Genomic DNA, 16107 nt, shown 5'->3' with positions numbered 1-16107 from the left:
TGTACGTCCTGATGACTGAGGAAGTCCGCTTCCCAGTTGAGGACCCCTTGGAATGAACACTGCCGATATGGCTGGCAGATGGCGTTCCGCCCATAGAGGAATCTTTGACACTTCCATCATTGCCATGCGGCTTCGAGTGCCACCTTGATTATTTATGTACACCACCATGGTGGCTTTGTCCGACTGTACTTGAACAGGCCTGTTCTATACCAGAGGCAGGGCCAGTTTCAGAGCATTGAACAGTGCCCGCAACTCCAGAATGTTTATCAGAGGGAGAGATTCCTCCCTGGTCCACCGACCCCGAAGAGAGTGTTGCTCCAACACCGCGCCCCAACCCCGCAGATTGGGATCCATCGTTAGGAGGAACCAGTTGAGATCCAGAAGTGACGACCCCTGCTCAATAGTTGGTCCTGAAGCCACCAGCTCAGAGACAGACGAACTTCCGGAGTCAAGGAAATCATGTGAGACCTGATCCGGTGAGGCAGGCCGTCCCACTTGGAAAGGATTAACCTCTGCAGAGGGCGAGAATGAAAATGAGCGTACTCTACCATGTCGAAAGCCAACACCATGGGGCCTAGTACTTGTATCGCGGAGTGTATCGATATACGAGGGCGAGAGAGGAAGCATCGTCTCCTGTCCTGAAGTTTCAGGACCTTCACCGGAGACCAGAACAACCGTTGGTTGTGAGTGTCCAGTAACGCCCCCAGGTGTACCATGCTCTGAGCAGGAACCAGCGAGGATTTCTTCCAGTTGATGAGCCACCCATGGGCCTGCAGGAATTGGACCATCAGCTGCAGATAATGGAGGAGAACAACTAAGGAGTTTGCCAGGATCAACAAGTCATCCAGATGTGGCAGGATCCTGATATTCTGACGGCGTAGAAGAGCCGTCATGACAGCCATGACCTTGGTGAAGATTCACGGAACTGTGGTCAGTCCAAAAGGCAAGGCCTGGAATTGATAATGTAGGTTGCCAATAGCAAACCGCAGATATTGCTGATGCGACATGGCAATAGGTATATGTAGGTAAGCATCCTGAATGTCCAGGGATACCATGGGCAAGAACAATAGAGCGAAGAGTTTCCATACGGAATTTGGAAAAGTTCACAAATTTGTTCAAAGACTTGAGGTTGACAATGGGCCGTGAAGTTCCATTTGGTTTCGGAACTACGAACAGCGTTGAATAGTACCCCCTGCCTCTCTGAGCCAGAGGCACCTGCACTATCACTCCTGTTTCCAGAAGGGATTGTACCACCAAATGTAGAGTTTTTGCTTTTAACGGATCTGAAGGGATATTTGTCGAGCAAAACTGGCGAGGGAGGCCTTTCTTGAAAGAGATGGCGTATCCGTGAGTGACGACTTCCCTCACCCAGGCGTCTGAAGTGGTCTGTAACCATACCTGGGCGAACCACAGAAGTCGGCCTCCCACCCTGGGATCCTCCAGGGGAGGCCCACCCCGTCATGCAGCAGGCTTGTCTGGTTTGGAAGCAGGCTAATGGGCAGCCCAGGAACGTTTAGGTTTGAGCTTAGAGGTTTTGGAAGTGTGAGCCTGTTTCGGGTACGCCTGACCCTTTGCTTTACTTGGAGGTCATAAGGAACGAAAGGTGGTACTTTTAGCCGAAGGATTAGTACTCGGCAGACATGCAGTTTTAGCAGACACTAAGTCAGCAACAATCTTGTTCAGATCTTCCCTAAAAAGGATGATTCCCTTAAAAGGGATCACCTCCAAGGTCTTTTTAGAGTCCAGATCCACAGACGAGGACCACAACCACAGAATCCGGCGAACCAGAATGGTCGTAGTAGACGCTTTGGCTGCCAGGACACCGGCATAAGATGCCGCCTCCTGTATATAATGAGGCTGTGGTAATACAGGTTGAGTATCCCTTCTCCAAAATGCTTGGGACCAGAAGTATTTTGGATATCGAATTTTTCCGTATTTTGGAATAATTGCATACCATAATGACATATCATGGCGATATGACCTAAGTCTAAGCACAGAATGCATTTATGTATCATATACACCTTATACACACAGCCTGAAAGTCATTTAATACAATATTTTTAATAACTTTGTGTATTAAACAAAGTTTGTGTACATTGGGTCATCAGAAAACAAAGATTTCACTATCTCACTCCCACTCAAAAAATTCCGTATTTCGGAATATTCCGTATTTCGGAATATTTGGATATGGGATACTCAACCTGTATTTTAAAGACACTGTCTGGCATTATCAGAAAAATAAGAAGATAGCTCCGCTTCAACTTCCTGAACCCAGGCTTCAATAGCTTTAGCAGCCCAAGAAGCCGCTATAGTAGGTCTATGCACAGCACCCACAAGAGTGTAAATAGTCTTCAAGCAACCCTCCACGCGCTTATCCGTCGGTTCCTTCAGAGAGGTGACGGTAGTGACAGGCAGAGTAGAAGACATTACCAAACGTGCAACATGTGAGTCCACCGGCAGCGGTGTTTCCCAATTTTTACTTAACTCTGCAGCGAGGGGATAACGAGCTAGCATCTTTTTAGACAGGGAGAATTTCTTTCCTGGAGACTCCCAGGATTCCTGACGTATGTCAACTAAATGGTCAGAATGTGGTAACCTGCTGACGTTTGAACTTATCAGGTATCTTAGACGTATCTGGAGGGTCAGTTTCATCATCGATCTGAAGAATCCGTTTTATAGCCTCCAAGAGGTCAGGAACATCCACCTGTGTTGTAGATTCCCCATCAGAAGCATCTGCATCAGTGTCTGATGGGTCAGTATATACGCCATCTTCATCGGATGAAGTATCAGAAACATGCGTGGATTGTGAGGAAGAAATGGCCGCTTAGATGACCCTTTGGTCCTAGGAGGGCGAGGGTCAGGCTTTTGTTTAACCAAGAACTGATTTAACTGCTGTAACTGAGTCGACAGTGAATCCACCCATGGTGGATTTACGACAGGGACAATATGTGGCTGTAATGGCACAGGAGGTCCCACAGGGGGCGCAAGTCTCGTTACTAGCATAGTCAGTAACTACAGGGACAATATGTAGCTGTAATGGCACAGGAGGTCCCACAGGGGGCGAAAGTCTTGTTACTAGCATAGTCAGTAACTACAGGGACAATATGTAGCTGTAATGGCACAGGAGGTCCCACAGGGGGCGAAAGTCTTGTTACTAGCGTAGTCAGTAACTACAGGGACAATATGTAGCTGTAATGGCACCGGAGGTCCCACAGGGGGCGAAAGTCTTGTTACTAGCATAGTCAGTAAATTAGAAAAAGCAGCTCAAGATGGGTCTTGGTGTGACACCGGTGCTGCAGAATGACTGTGGGGTACAGAACCCCCGTTACCTGGACCCTCAGCTGGAATATTTTCCTCAGATAAATCCGTGGCGTCAGCACTGCATGACGCAGGATCAGCCACAGATCTCCCACCCTGTGACCTAGACATTATTGGAGAATGTAGCCCTAGGGCGTAACAGTACAATATAGCCAGATACAGTCCCTGACAAAAAACCCTGTGGAGAGTGATTGTAAATGCAGATCACAAACAGAGGATTTAAGTGGTATACGGTGACTGAAATACACAGAGAAAAATACCAAACAGTATATCCTGTGAATCTCTCTCTCTCTCTCTCTCTCTCTCTCTCTCTCCCTCCCTCTCCCTTATATATATATATATATATATATATGTGTGTGTGTGTGTGTATGTGTGTATATATATATATATATATATATATATATATATATAATATAGGACCCTGATGCACTGGGGCCCCCATCAGGGTACAGAATATAGGGATAGCAATACGTGTGAGATACACAGAATAGGAACCACACAGCAGCTATAGGCACACACAGTCACATATACAATGCAGAAATTATTACAAACAACAATAAAACTGCACTGGACTAGTAATACTAAGTAAAGCTATGTCTGTATACAGATATAACAATGCACAGTAAAGACTGAATGTATATCACAGGGTACTTGTACTAAATATCCCTGTAGTAATGTTCTTGTTCTTAACTAACACTGTCAGCAGACATGTAGAATACTTAAGTGTCCTGTAAATGCCCAGTGCTGATGAGACAGGCGGCTTTACAGAGGAGACAGTGCCCAGCAGTCCCAGAATCAGCGCAGCTGTGTGTAATGGCGCCCAAACGCTGACAGGGAGCGAGGGAGAGAGAGATGCAGCTCCAGAGCGGGAACATCTGCTGTAGATGGCGCCTGGGGCTGGGGGAGGGGCTACAGATCAGCGTCTTATCCCCTCTGCTGGACTTCACCACCGTGTACTATGGAGCCTATTCTAAATGGATTTTAGTAAATCTGACCTGTGCTCCTTGCCCTGGTGTATATAGTGGGGTCCCTGCACGGCCACAGTGTCCACGTCAGCGGCGCAGTCCGTCTCCGGAGACCGTGACCAGATCGCAATTTCTGTGGGTCCCATCTGGGGGACCATCTTACCGCCTCCCTATCGCGTGGCCACACGATCCTGGAGAGCAGTGGCGGTATGTGTGTGTGATGAGACCGGAGAACCTCCGCTGTAAGTACCCGGCAACCAGGGCGTGGGAGTATACAGCGCCGCTGGGGTAGGTGAGGGAGTTGCAGCATGATATGTCAGTGTGACATATAGCACCAAGTGCCTGTGCTGCGGCCCTTGAAGTCTTCTTTCTTGTCAGAAAAGCTCTTTTCAAGGCTGCCTAGTGTGATACCCTGAAACTGCAGCCCAAATCAACTGTGGCACTACAGGTGCCAGCATGACTTTAATAAAAGTAAAATGTTTGCTGGAGTTGCATAGCACTGTGCCAGCAGCCTACAGCTTGCAGCACAGAAGGAGTTAACAGCACAGCTCATAGCTATACAGATCAGTCTGCAAAATGCAAAGGGCATGACTCACTCATTTGCAGACTCAGAGCGGGAAACTGAGAGCGGGAAAAACAGAGCGGGAAATCCCAGATAGAATGTGTACCTGGGAATGCAGGGTTATAAAAAGGTTGTCCTGCAGCAGCCTAGGGCCGGGGAGGACACTCAGTCAGTGAGGAGCAGACAGACAGTGAGGAGAAGCACGTGTTTTAGCTAGCTGAAGTGTGGTGGATTAACCAGAAAGATGTAGCCCCAGTGAGGGCTCCCCACATGTTTAGGTGGGGAGTGATGCCAGCCACAGCAAAGCATTTGACAGAGGGAGACATCGCAGTGTGAGAGCAGCAGTATGCAGAATCCAGTGAAAGGGTGATGCCAGGAGAAAAGTGTGCTAATGGTGTGAGTCTCAAGAGGTATCTGGGTGAAGTGGTCGGAAGCCACGCGGCGTGAGTAAGCGCCCCATGGAAAAGTATCTCGAGAGGTATCTGGGTGAAGTGGTCGGAAAGCCACGCGGCGTGATTAGAAGCCCCCCAAGGAAAAGAATCCTCGCTAAGTAAGAGAGAGAGAGACGGCAACCTGATGTGTAGCACTACTGGTCACAGAATGCCCTGGTATGTACTGATGTTCGCTATAAATATGCCGCTGCGACTAAGCGATGCGCTGGAGGAGGTGCCCTGATATGGGATCCACTGTAACTTATGCTTTGTGCTGGAGGAGTGTTCACAAGTTATCCCTGCAATATCCCTGTTTGATGTTTAAATAAACTTTATGCTGTTTTTCTGAGATGGACTGGCGCCCAATTCTTTATGCGCTGCACCGACACCTGTAGTCCACACCCACAATGCACTTGTAGTTAAACACCTGATTCTTCAGGGGACCCTCTGGTAACTGTGCCTGAACCCATGACAAGCCGGGGTAAAGTAACTGTGATGTACTATACACAGTGACTGCAGATTATGCATACCAGATACCAGTAGGGTATTACACTAGCACCAACTTACAAACTGAGCTCCAGTGCTAGGAGGCGGGGATATAGAGGAGGTGGTGCAGTGCATCCTGGGAACAGTCAAAGCTTTAGCCTGTTGGTGCCTTGGATCAAGATCCAACTCTACACCCCGATGTTATTCCCTGTGGAATACCAGTGTACCCGTTGCAGAAAAATAAAGTAAGTGTTCTGGGAACAGCAGTGTCATTGTCGCTCAGGGTTATACTTTACACTACCATTCCATCTACCAGGGACCACTTACAGTGTGCAAGCGTTCCCTTAGCTAGGACCTGAATACTGAAGCCAGGTTGTCTAGTTGCAGTGGGGCCATGTTCATGGTATGGGAGCACCTTACAAGGGGGCTTTCAGTCATTGCTGCACAGCTATACAAGTCACAATCCAGGGATTGTCACTTTCTGGTAATCTTGCTGCTGATGCCGGCACACTTCCCTTCTGAAGTAGGGCACTGCCCTCTTCCATATCCAAAGCTTTTCCATCTGTCCAATAGGATCCTTCTTCGCCTAGTTGCTATACTGTCTGATGCAACAGCCCAACTCCTTCATGCTCTGGTGGAACTTGGTGAGAGGCAGTGGGTGAGTAGGGAGACAGTGTGAGGCAGAGGGTGAAATTAGGAGGCAGTGAGTGACTGGGGAGGCATAGGGTGACTGAAGAGGAAGCTATAGGCAGAGAGAGGTAGAGAGTGACATCAGAAAGTAGAAAGTGACAGCAGGAGGCAGTGAGTGACTGGGGAGGCATAGGGTGACTGAAGAGGAAGCTATAGGCAGAGAGAGGTAGAGAGTGACATCAGAAAGTAAAAAGTGACAGCAGGAGGCAGTGAGTGACTGGGGAGGCATAGGGTGACTGAAGAGGAAGCTATAGGCAGAGAGAGGTAGAGAGTGACATCAGAAAGTAGAAAGTGACAGCAGGAGGCAGTGAGTGACTGGGGAGGCATAGGGTGACTGAAGAGGAAGCTATAGGCAGAGAGAGGTAGAGAGTGACATCAGAAAGTAGAAAGTGACAGCAGGAGGCAGTGAGTGACTGGGGAGGCATAAGGTGACTGAAGAGGAAGCTATAGGCAGAGAGAGGTAGAGAGTGACATCAGAAAGTAGAAAGTGACAGCAGGAGGCAGTGAGTGACTGGGGAGGCATAGGGTGACTGAAGAGGAAGCTATAGGCAGAGAGAGGTAGAGAGTGACATCAGAAAGTAGAAAGTGACAGCAGGAGGCAGTGAGTGACTGGGGAGGCATAGGGTGACTGAAGAGGAAGCTATAGGCAGAGAGAGGTAGAGAGTGACATCAGAAAGTAAAAAGTGACAGCAGGAGGCAGTGAGTGACTGGGGAGGCATAGGGTGACTGAAGAGGAAGCTATAGGCAGAGAGAGGTAGAGAGTGACATCAGAAAGTAGAAAGTGACAGCAGGAGGCAGTGAGTGACTGGGGAGGCATAGGGTGACTGAAGAGGAAGCTATAGGCAGAGAGAGGTAGAGAGTGACATCAGAAAGTAGAAAGTGACAGCAGGAGGCAGTGAGTGACTGGGGAGGCATAGGGTGACTGAAGAGGAAGCTATAGGCAGAGAGAGGTAGAGAGTGACATCAGAAAGTAGAAAGTGACAGCAGGAGGCAGTGAGTGACTGGGGAAGCATAGGGTGACTGAAGAGGAAGCTATAGGCAGAGAGAGGTAGAGAGTGACATCAGAAAGTAGAAAGTGACAGCAGGAGGCAGTGAGTGACTGGGGAGGCATAGGGTGACTGAAGAGGAAGCTATAGGCAGAGAGAGGTAGAGAGTGACATCAGAAAGTAGAAAGTGACAGTAGGAGGCAGTGAGTGACTACAGGACAAGCACACAGTTTCTGTTGAAAGGAACTGGTCTTCTCTGCAAACAGTTCTCTGGGAGTCTGGCAGTTGGGGTTGGGAAGGCCTATGGTAAGGAGCAGGTCCCTCAAAGTTGTATGACCAACCATACTCCTGGCCCCATTCGTTAAAATGTTCAGGCCCAGTGGAAATCTCATTGCTGGTTTGGGCAACCAGCAGTCGTGGGCCGCTTAGTCCCTATTTGCCCCAGTGCACCAAACCAGTTGTACCACTGGTAGTTATGCTCCTGCCTTAAAGGTAATGGGATGCATTACAAGGGTGCTCTCAAGTGGTGGTACATCCTCTCCTCCATCAGACAGTCCTCTTTAAGCCACTCTGCCAGACTACAAAGACTGCACTGGACATATTCCTCTTCTGATTCTCTGCAGAGCTCTCCCTCCACTCTGCAATTTCTTTATCTGCAGTTGCCAAGAGGCCCCTTGCTTATGGGATCTCCCACTCCATTCTATAACCATGTGGTAACTTCTCCAGGATACCACTGCTTGTTAGGGGCTTCCTCCATCCTCTTAATAGAAGTGCTACTGGTGTTTTCAGACCATGCATCTCTCTTGAGCGCTGGATGACTGGTGGGACCCCCTCACTAAACACTCATGTACCAGTCACTGGTGCTCTCACGGGTACCGCTGGGCCAAGTCAACACCAATGGTATGGCCATCCACACCACCGTGTGAGGGTTGTCCCCTGTGGTAAGGTGGCAACCTTGTCACGATCCTCAATCGCAACCTAAACCTGTGACTCCTCCACGAGTTAGCTCCACCTCTTTCTTATGCCCTATGTTGGATACCAAAAAGTGAGCCTTCTGGTTCTCAGTATAACAGCAGGGTATGATATAACAGACCCTTTCTCAGGCTAGGTTATAGGTAGAGCAGACCTTACCCTTGGGACCCCGAATGCACAGGTACTTCTGTAAACTCTGATCTGCATAATACTGTTAGAGGCCTGTATAATCACAGGTCTGCAGAGTATTACACTCACAGGTTTATAGAATTTTATCTTTGGCCTGTAAACCCATGGTCTTGCAGATCATTGTCTGGTACCTGTATAATTATAGGTCTACAGCATATTGACCCTGGGGGCTATTTAGAGTTGTTGGCAAAACAAAAACACACACTAATGGGCAAAACCATGTGCAGTGCAGGTGGGGCAGATGTAACATGTGCAGAGAGAGTTAGATTTGGGTGGGGTGTGTTCAAACTGAAATCTAAATTGCAATGTAGAAATTAAGCAGCCAGTATTTACCCTGCACAGAAACAAAATTACCCACCCAAATCTAACTCTCCCTGAACACAGGGCTGCCAAGAGATATCCTGGGCCCCGGTACAACAGCTACCCCCCCCCACCCCCCCACCCCGCAGTGCTGTAAGTAGACAATTCAGTGCTGTGTGCGAGAAACCGCATCAGCGCGCCCCCATCATATGTATAACAGGGCCAGTGTGTGTTGTAGGTACACATAAAAAATATAGGGCGGGGCTTCATGAGGAAGGGGCATGGCCACAAAATAATACCATATTATGTTGCTCAGTAGTCTCCATTATTCAAATTGCTCCACACAGTAGCGCCACTTACACACATTACATAAGGTAGAGCCTCCTTCGTACATTACGGCAGGTAGAGCCCCCTTTTATACATTACAGCAGACAGAGCCCCCTTTTATACATTACAGCAGACAGAGCTCCCTTTTACACATTACGGCAGGTAAAGTTCCCTTTTACACATTACGAAAGACAGAGCTCCCTTTTACACATTACGGCAGGTAGAGTCCCCCTTTTACACATTACGAAAGACAGAGCTCCCTTTTACACATTACGGCAGGTAGAGTCCCCCTTTTACACATTACGACAGATCTAAATATATTTTTTTAATAATATTACCGTATATACTCGAGTATAAGCCGACTTTTTCAGCACTTTTTTTTGTGCTGAAAAAGCCACCTCGGCTTATACTCGAGTCAGTGCAGGCAGAGGCAGAGCAGTGTGAAGGAGGGACATGGAGCGCACAGCGCGCGGCGCTCCTGTGTCCCTCCTGCATCTCCGGCGGCAGCAGCGGCGGTTCTATTACAGGAAATACCCGTTCGTGACCTCTGATCACGAACCGGCACTTCCTATAATAGACCCGCCGCGGCCGCCGAAGATGCAGGAGGGACACAGGAGAGCCGCGCACGCTGTGTGCTTCGTGTCCCTCCAGAAGACAGCGCGGGATCGACGGAGGGGTAAGTAACAACACTGTGGGGCATACCTGGCACTTGGGGAGGGAACGTATCTGGCAGCACTGTGGGGGCATATCTGGCAGCACTGTGGGGGCATATCTGGCAGCACTGTGGGGGCATATCTGGCAGCACTGTGGGGGCATATCTGGCAGCACTGTGGGGGCATATCTGGCAGCACTGTGGGGGCATAACTGGCAGCACTGTGGGGGCATAACTGGCAGCACTGTGGGGGCATATCTGGCAGCACTGTGGGGGCATATCTGGCAGCACTGTGGGGGCATATCTGGCAGCACTGTGGGGGCATATCTGGCAGCACTGTGGGGGCATAACTGGCAGCACTGTGGGGGCATAACTGGCAGCACTGTGGGGGCATATCTGGCAGCACTGTGGGGGCATAACTGGCAGCACTGTGGGGGCATATCTGGCAGCACTGTGGGGGCATATCTGGCAGCACTGTGGGGGCATATCTGGCAGCACTGTGGGGGCATATCTGGCAGCACTGTGGGGGCATAACTGGCAGCACTGTGGGGGCATAACTGGCAGCACTGTGGGGGCATAACTGGCAGCACTGTGGGGGCATATCTGGCAGCACTGTGGGGGCATAACTGGCAGCACTGTGGGGGCATATCTGGCAGCACTGTGGGGGCATATCTGGCACTATGAGGGCATATCTGGCACTGAGGGCTGTGTACGGCTAGAGCTGCATTTCCCACCCTAGGCTTATACTCGAGTCAATAAGTTTTCCCAGGTTTTTGTGGTAGAATTAGGTGCCTCGGCTTATATTCGGGTCGACTTATACTCGAGTATATACGGTACTTACAAATGCCTCCAGGAAGAGGGCCAGGCAATGGGCTGTAGTTATAGGATGCAGCAGCCAGTGGAGGGACTGAGGCAGTCGGAGGTTACAGCAGCTGCCAAGTGCCAAGACACAGCAAAAGTGCACAATCCGTGATTAGCGGGTCTTTGAAGTGGGTGGAGTCAAATTCAGGAGAGGCGGGGCTTAAATAGTGGTCACAGTCGCAGATCTCAGCTCACAGTGTTGCAGCCTAACAGACTAGCTCCCGACGAGGTGACCAGCCCTGCTGCCGATTCTTACAATTGAGCTGAGCTGCGCCACTTCTTAAACCAGTGGGCCATGCCCAGCCAGCTGCATGCCTGCCCCTCCCAGTCCCTGCCCACCTCCGGGAGCTCGCTGATTCGGAAGAGGCCATCCAGAGGCGGCTGCAGAGACTGACTCACGAGATGAAGATATTATCTCTCTAGATCCTAGCAGCGGTGCAGTGTCTGGAAGTGGCTGTGAGGGATGTCCACGCCAAGGGATAAACAGCCAGGTGACACACACATACAGTGCATCCGGAAAGTATTCACAACGCTTCGCTTTTTCCACATTTTGTTATGTTACAGCCTTGTTCCAAACTGGAATAAATTAATTTTTCCCCTCAAAATTCTACACACAATGGGGGTAATTCCAAGTTGATCGCAGCAGGAATTCTGTTAGCAATTGGGCAAAACCATGTGCAGTGCAGGTGGGGCAGATGTAACATGTGCAGAGAGAGTTAGATTTGGGTGGGGTGTATTCAAACTGAAATCTAAATTGCAGTGTAAAAATAAAGCAGCCAGTATTTACCCTGCACAGAAACAAAATAACCCACCCAAATCTAACTCTCTCTGCACATGTTATATCTGCCCCCCCTGCAGTGCACATGGTTTTGCCCAACTGCTAAGAAATTTCCTGCTGCGATCAACTTGGAATTACCCCCAATACCCCATAATAACAACGTGAAAAAAGTGTTGTTGAGATTTTAGCGAATTTATTAAAAACAAAAAACTAAGAAATCACATGTACATAAGTCTTCACAGCCTTTGCTCAATACTTTGTTGATGCACCGTTGGCTGCAATTACAGCCTCAAGTCTTTTTGAATATGATGCCACAAGCTTGGCACACCTATCTTTGGGCAGTTTCGCCCATTCCTCTTTGCAGCACCTCTCAAGCTCCATCAGGTTGGATGGGAAGCGTTAGTGCACAGCCATTTTCAGATCTCTCTAGAGATGTTCAATCGGATTCAAGTCTGGGCTCTGGCCGGGCCACTCAAGGACATTCACAGAGTTGCCCTGAAGCCACTTCTTTGATATCTTGGCTATGTGCTTAGGGTCGTTGACCTGCTGAAAGATGAACCGTCACCCCAGTCTGACATCAAGAGTGCTCTGGAGCAGGTTTTCATCCAGGATGTCTCTGTACATTGCTGCATTCATCTTTCCCTCTATCCTGACTAGTCTCCCAGTTCCCGCTGCTGAAAAACATCCCCACATATGATCCTGTCACCACCATGCTTCAATGTAGGGATGGTATTGACCTGGTGATGAGTGGTGCCTGGTTTCATCCAAACATGACGCCTGGCATTCACACCAAAGAGTTCAATCTGTATCTCATCAGACCAGAGAATTTTGTTTCTCATGGTCTGAGATTCCTTCAGGTGCATTTTGGCAAACTCGAGGTGGGCTGCCCTGTGCTTTTTACTAAGGAGTGGCTTCCGTCTGGCCACTCTACAACACAGGCCTAATTGGTGGATTGCTGCAGAGGTGGTTGTCCTTCTGGAAGGTTCTCCTCTCTCCATAGAGGAATGCTGTAGCTCTGACAGAGTGACCATCGGGTTCTTGGTAGAGAAGAGCAGGTTCGGTTCGTCAAGATACGAACCCCCCCGAACTTCACCTATTTTACACGGTTCCGAGGCAGCCTCGGATCTTCCCGCCTTGCTCGGTTAACCCGAGCGCGCCCGAACGTCATCATCCCGCTGTCGTATTCTCGTGAGATTCGTATTCTATATAAGGAGCCGCTGCCATTTTCACTCGTGCTTTGGAGATGACAGCTAGAGGATGTGGCTGCGTTCTCTCAGTTTCTGTGTTCACTGTTCAGTGTGCTGCAAATATCTGCTCAGTGTGCTGCAAATATCTGTGCTCAGTGTGCTGCAAATATCTGCTCAGTGTGCTGCAAATATCTGCTCAGTGTGCTGCAAATATCTGTGCTCAGTGTGCTGCAAATATCTGTGCTCAGTGTCCTGCAAATATCTACGTTCTCTGCCTGAAAACGCTCCATATCTGTGCTGCATTGTAGGAGGACAGTGCAGAATTTTGCTGACCACCAGTGTGTATATATATCTATGTATATATGTGTGTGTGTGTGTGTGTGTGTGTGTATATGTGTGTGTGTGTGTGTGTATATATATATATATATATATATATATATGTATATATATAGCAGTACGGTACAGTAGTCCATTGCTCTACCTCTGTGTCGGCAAGTATACTATCCATATCTGTGCTGCATTGTAGTTGTGCGCAGTATATAATAGGAGGACAGTGCAGAATTTTGCTGACCACCAGTGTGTGTGTGTGTATATCGATATATAGTTTGCAAAGTTCTGCGGCACTCCAGCAGACTTTCAATGCGTTTTAAAATAGCATAATTTTATTGTTCCAACGGCGTTTCGGGGATATACCCCGTCGTCAGGGACAGTACATCACACACAAACAATCCTAAAACAACACTTATATAGCAAGACAATCCTAACTACAATTGAATAATCATACTCACCTGTCCCACGCCGCTGACCGCCCGCTATCCACTGCTAACACAGTGGGAGCTTCTGGATGACGTAATCAAACGGCGCCGGATAGGCGGGCCGACGTCATGACGTTGGTTGTCATGGTGATGCAGTCTAACAAGACAATACAGATAAAAACAACTTGAGTATGTATATTAATACATTTCCTCAATATAATAACAAAAAACAAAAGTGATCACCAACACCAGACTATAGGCATAAAGTTAAAAAACATGTCACATCTAAACTCAGATATAAAGACAAAAGAAAGAAAAGGAAATATAAGAACAGCGGATCTTAATGCACATATTCAGTAATAACTAGCCCATATCAAACACATTGTATGCCTAAATTTTCGTTCAGCCCACCTGGTGCAGGGACGTGCAGTCAGGGGAGGCAGTGCCTCCCCTGTCATTAATGAGTAAAATACCTGTAATACAAAGAAGATACTTATGACACATAAGTATCTTCTTTATTATTTTACCTATCATTAATGTGTGTTAAAATCACTTTGGGAGGCACCGATCGTGGTGCCTCCCGTAGTGATTAGGAAAAGTATGGGGAGCGGGGGGCGGGCGCAGGCGGGCCCTAGCAATGGGCTGGAAAAGCCCATTGAAATAACATGGGAAAGCGGCACCATTAGTGGTGCCGCTTTCCTACAGGGACGTGCTTTCAACCTATGAAAGCACGTCCCTGTGAGTGAGGCCACAGTGATTGGCCAGCGGATCCGTCACTGGATCCGCTGTCAATCACTGTATGGGGCGGTACCTGCAGAGGTGCGGGCGGCGGAGGTGCGGGATGCGGCGGGCCGGGCGGCGGAGGTGCTGGCGGCGGAGAGGCGGGCGGCGGTAGCGGCGGCGAGACGCGCTTTCAGGCTCCATGTGCAGAGTTTGGGAGCGGAAGCGGTACCCATTTCAAAAATGGCGCCTCAGCGTCATTTTTGAAATTCAAGATGGCCGCCGCGAGCCAATCATGGCTCGCCGCGTCATCTCCCCGCCCCCTCCCGCTGACTTATATAAGTCAGCGCGAGGCAGCGGCTGTCAGTCCGACGGCGGAGGAGGAGCGGAGAAGAGCTCCTGAAGACTGAAGACGCCGTGGAAGTCCTGGATGGGCGGCGGCTATGCAAAAGAGCTTAGCAGCCGCCGCCCACCAGGTGAAGATGCTGGAAGTCCTGGGAAGGCGGCGGCCATGCAAAAGAGCTTAAAGGCCGCCGCCCCCAGGTGAAGACGTCGTGGAAGTCCTGGATGGGCGGCGGCTATGCAAAAAAGCTTAGCCGCCGCCGCCCACCAGGTGAAGACGCCGGAGGAAGACCCCAGAAGCCCTGGGGAGGTAGCGCCCTTCCAGGTGAAGACGCCGGAAGCCCTGGGAAGGCGGCGGCCATGCAAAAGAGCTTAAAGGCCGCCGCCCCCAGGTGAAGACCCAGTTTAATAAAGGATTTTTTAAAGAATGTGTTGTGTTTTTTTTTTAATATTTCTTTACAGGTGGACTACAGGTGCCAGCGGGCCCTTTATGTCCGGGCATGCTGGCACTTGTGGTTCTCCAAGTGCCAGCATGCTGGGGCAGGCTTGCTGGGACCTGTAGGCCACCTGTAAAGAACAATATTACTATTCTTTGCAGGTGGACTACAGGTGCCAGCGGGCCCTTTATGTCCGGGCATGCTGGCACTTGTGGTTCTCCAAGTGCCAGCATGCTGGGGCAGGCTTGCTGGGACCTGTAGGCCACCTGTAAAGAACAATATTACTATTCTTTGCAGGTGGACTACAGGTGCCAGCGGGCCCTTTATGTCCGGGCATGCTGGCACTTGTGGTTCTCCAAGTGCCAGCATGCTGGGGCAGGCTTGCTGGGATCTGTAGGCCACCTGTAAAGAACAGAACATACAATGAACCCCGCACCCACCGCCACCAGGGGTGCGGGGCATAGCACTGGGCTATCAGCCCAGTGCTGGTTGTTGCTCGGGAAGGGGGACCCCATTTTGATTTTTTTGGGGCCCCACTTTCCGAGGAATTCCAGCCCTGGGCTGACTGGTTTGGGGGGTGTTTAATGGCATGGCAGGGGGACCCCACACCGAGTGTCTCCCCTGCTATGGCATTATCCCCCCTGGCTGGTTCTGCCTGGTGCTGGTTTTAGTGGTGTGGGGATTTTGCACTTTTTTTTTTTTTCGGGGGGGGGGTTGTTTAGCTGCAGTGCCTCCCCAGGCCCTGACCTCACCGCACGTCACTGGTATTCACCTGTAGTATAGTGTTACAGACCTGTAAATACATAGCACAGTGGTTAGCATTGCTGATCCACAGTGCTGGTGTCATGGGTTCCATTATAACCAGGGACCAATCTATGTGGTATTTTTTTCTCCCCGTGTTTTTGCGAGTTTCTACTGTGCTGTAAACACCCCCTGTGCTGGTAGGTCCCTTGTTTTCTGACCCTTGTGTTTGCCTGTGTTGGGGATCTGATTGTAAGCTCCAATGGGACAGAGACTGATATAAATAACAAATGTTCTCTGTCTAGCGCTGCGTAATGATTAGCGCTATTTAAATAAGCAATAGAATGTAGCCCCAGATCTGTCCTCTTACAGGTCATCCGCATACCGCTCGTCAGGATCCCAGCTGTC

The 16107-nt window shown here is 49.5% G+C and overlaps 1 long non-coding RNA gene across 1 annotated transcript in view; it reads right to left on the bottom strand.

Moving 5' to 3' along the window:
• Window positions 1-13612, bottom strand: part of LOC134970294 (uncharacterized) — a 42045-nt gene extending 28433 nt beyond the window's left edge. Inside the window, exon 1 of the long non-coding RNA XR_010189760.1 lies at window positions 13493-13612. This is a non-coding gene — a long non-coding RNA (uncharacterized LOC134970294). The remainder of the gene's footprint in view (window positions 1-13492) is intronic.
• Between the last annotated feature and the right edge of the window lie 2495 nt (window positions 13613-16107).

The sequence above is a fragment of the Pseudophryne corroboree genome, chromosome 11 (assembly GCF_028390025.1).
Source record: "Pseudophryne corroboree isolate aPseCor3 chromosome 11, aPseCor3.hap2, whole genome shotgun sequence".
Taxonomy (NCBI): domain Eukaryota; kingdom Metazoa; phylum Chordata; class Amphibia; order Anura; family Myobatrachidae; genus Pseudophryne; species Pseudophryne corroboree.
This window is presented reverse-complemented; position numbering and strand designations above follow the sequence as displayed.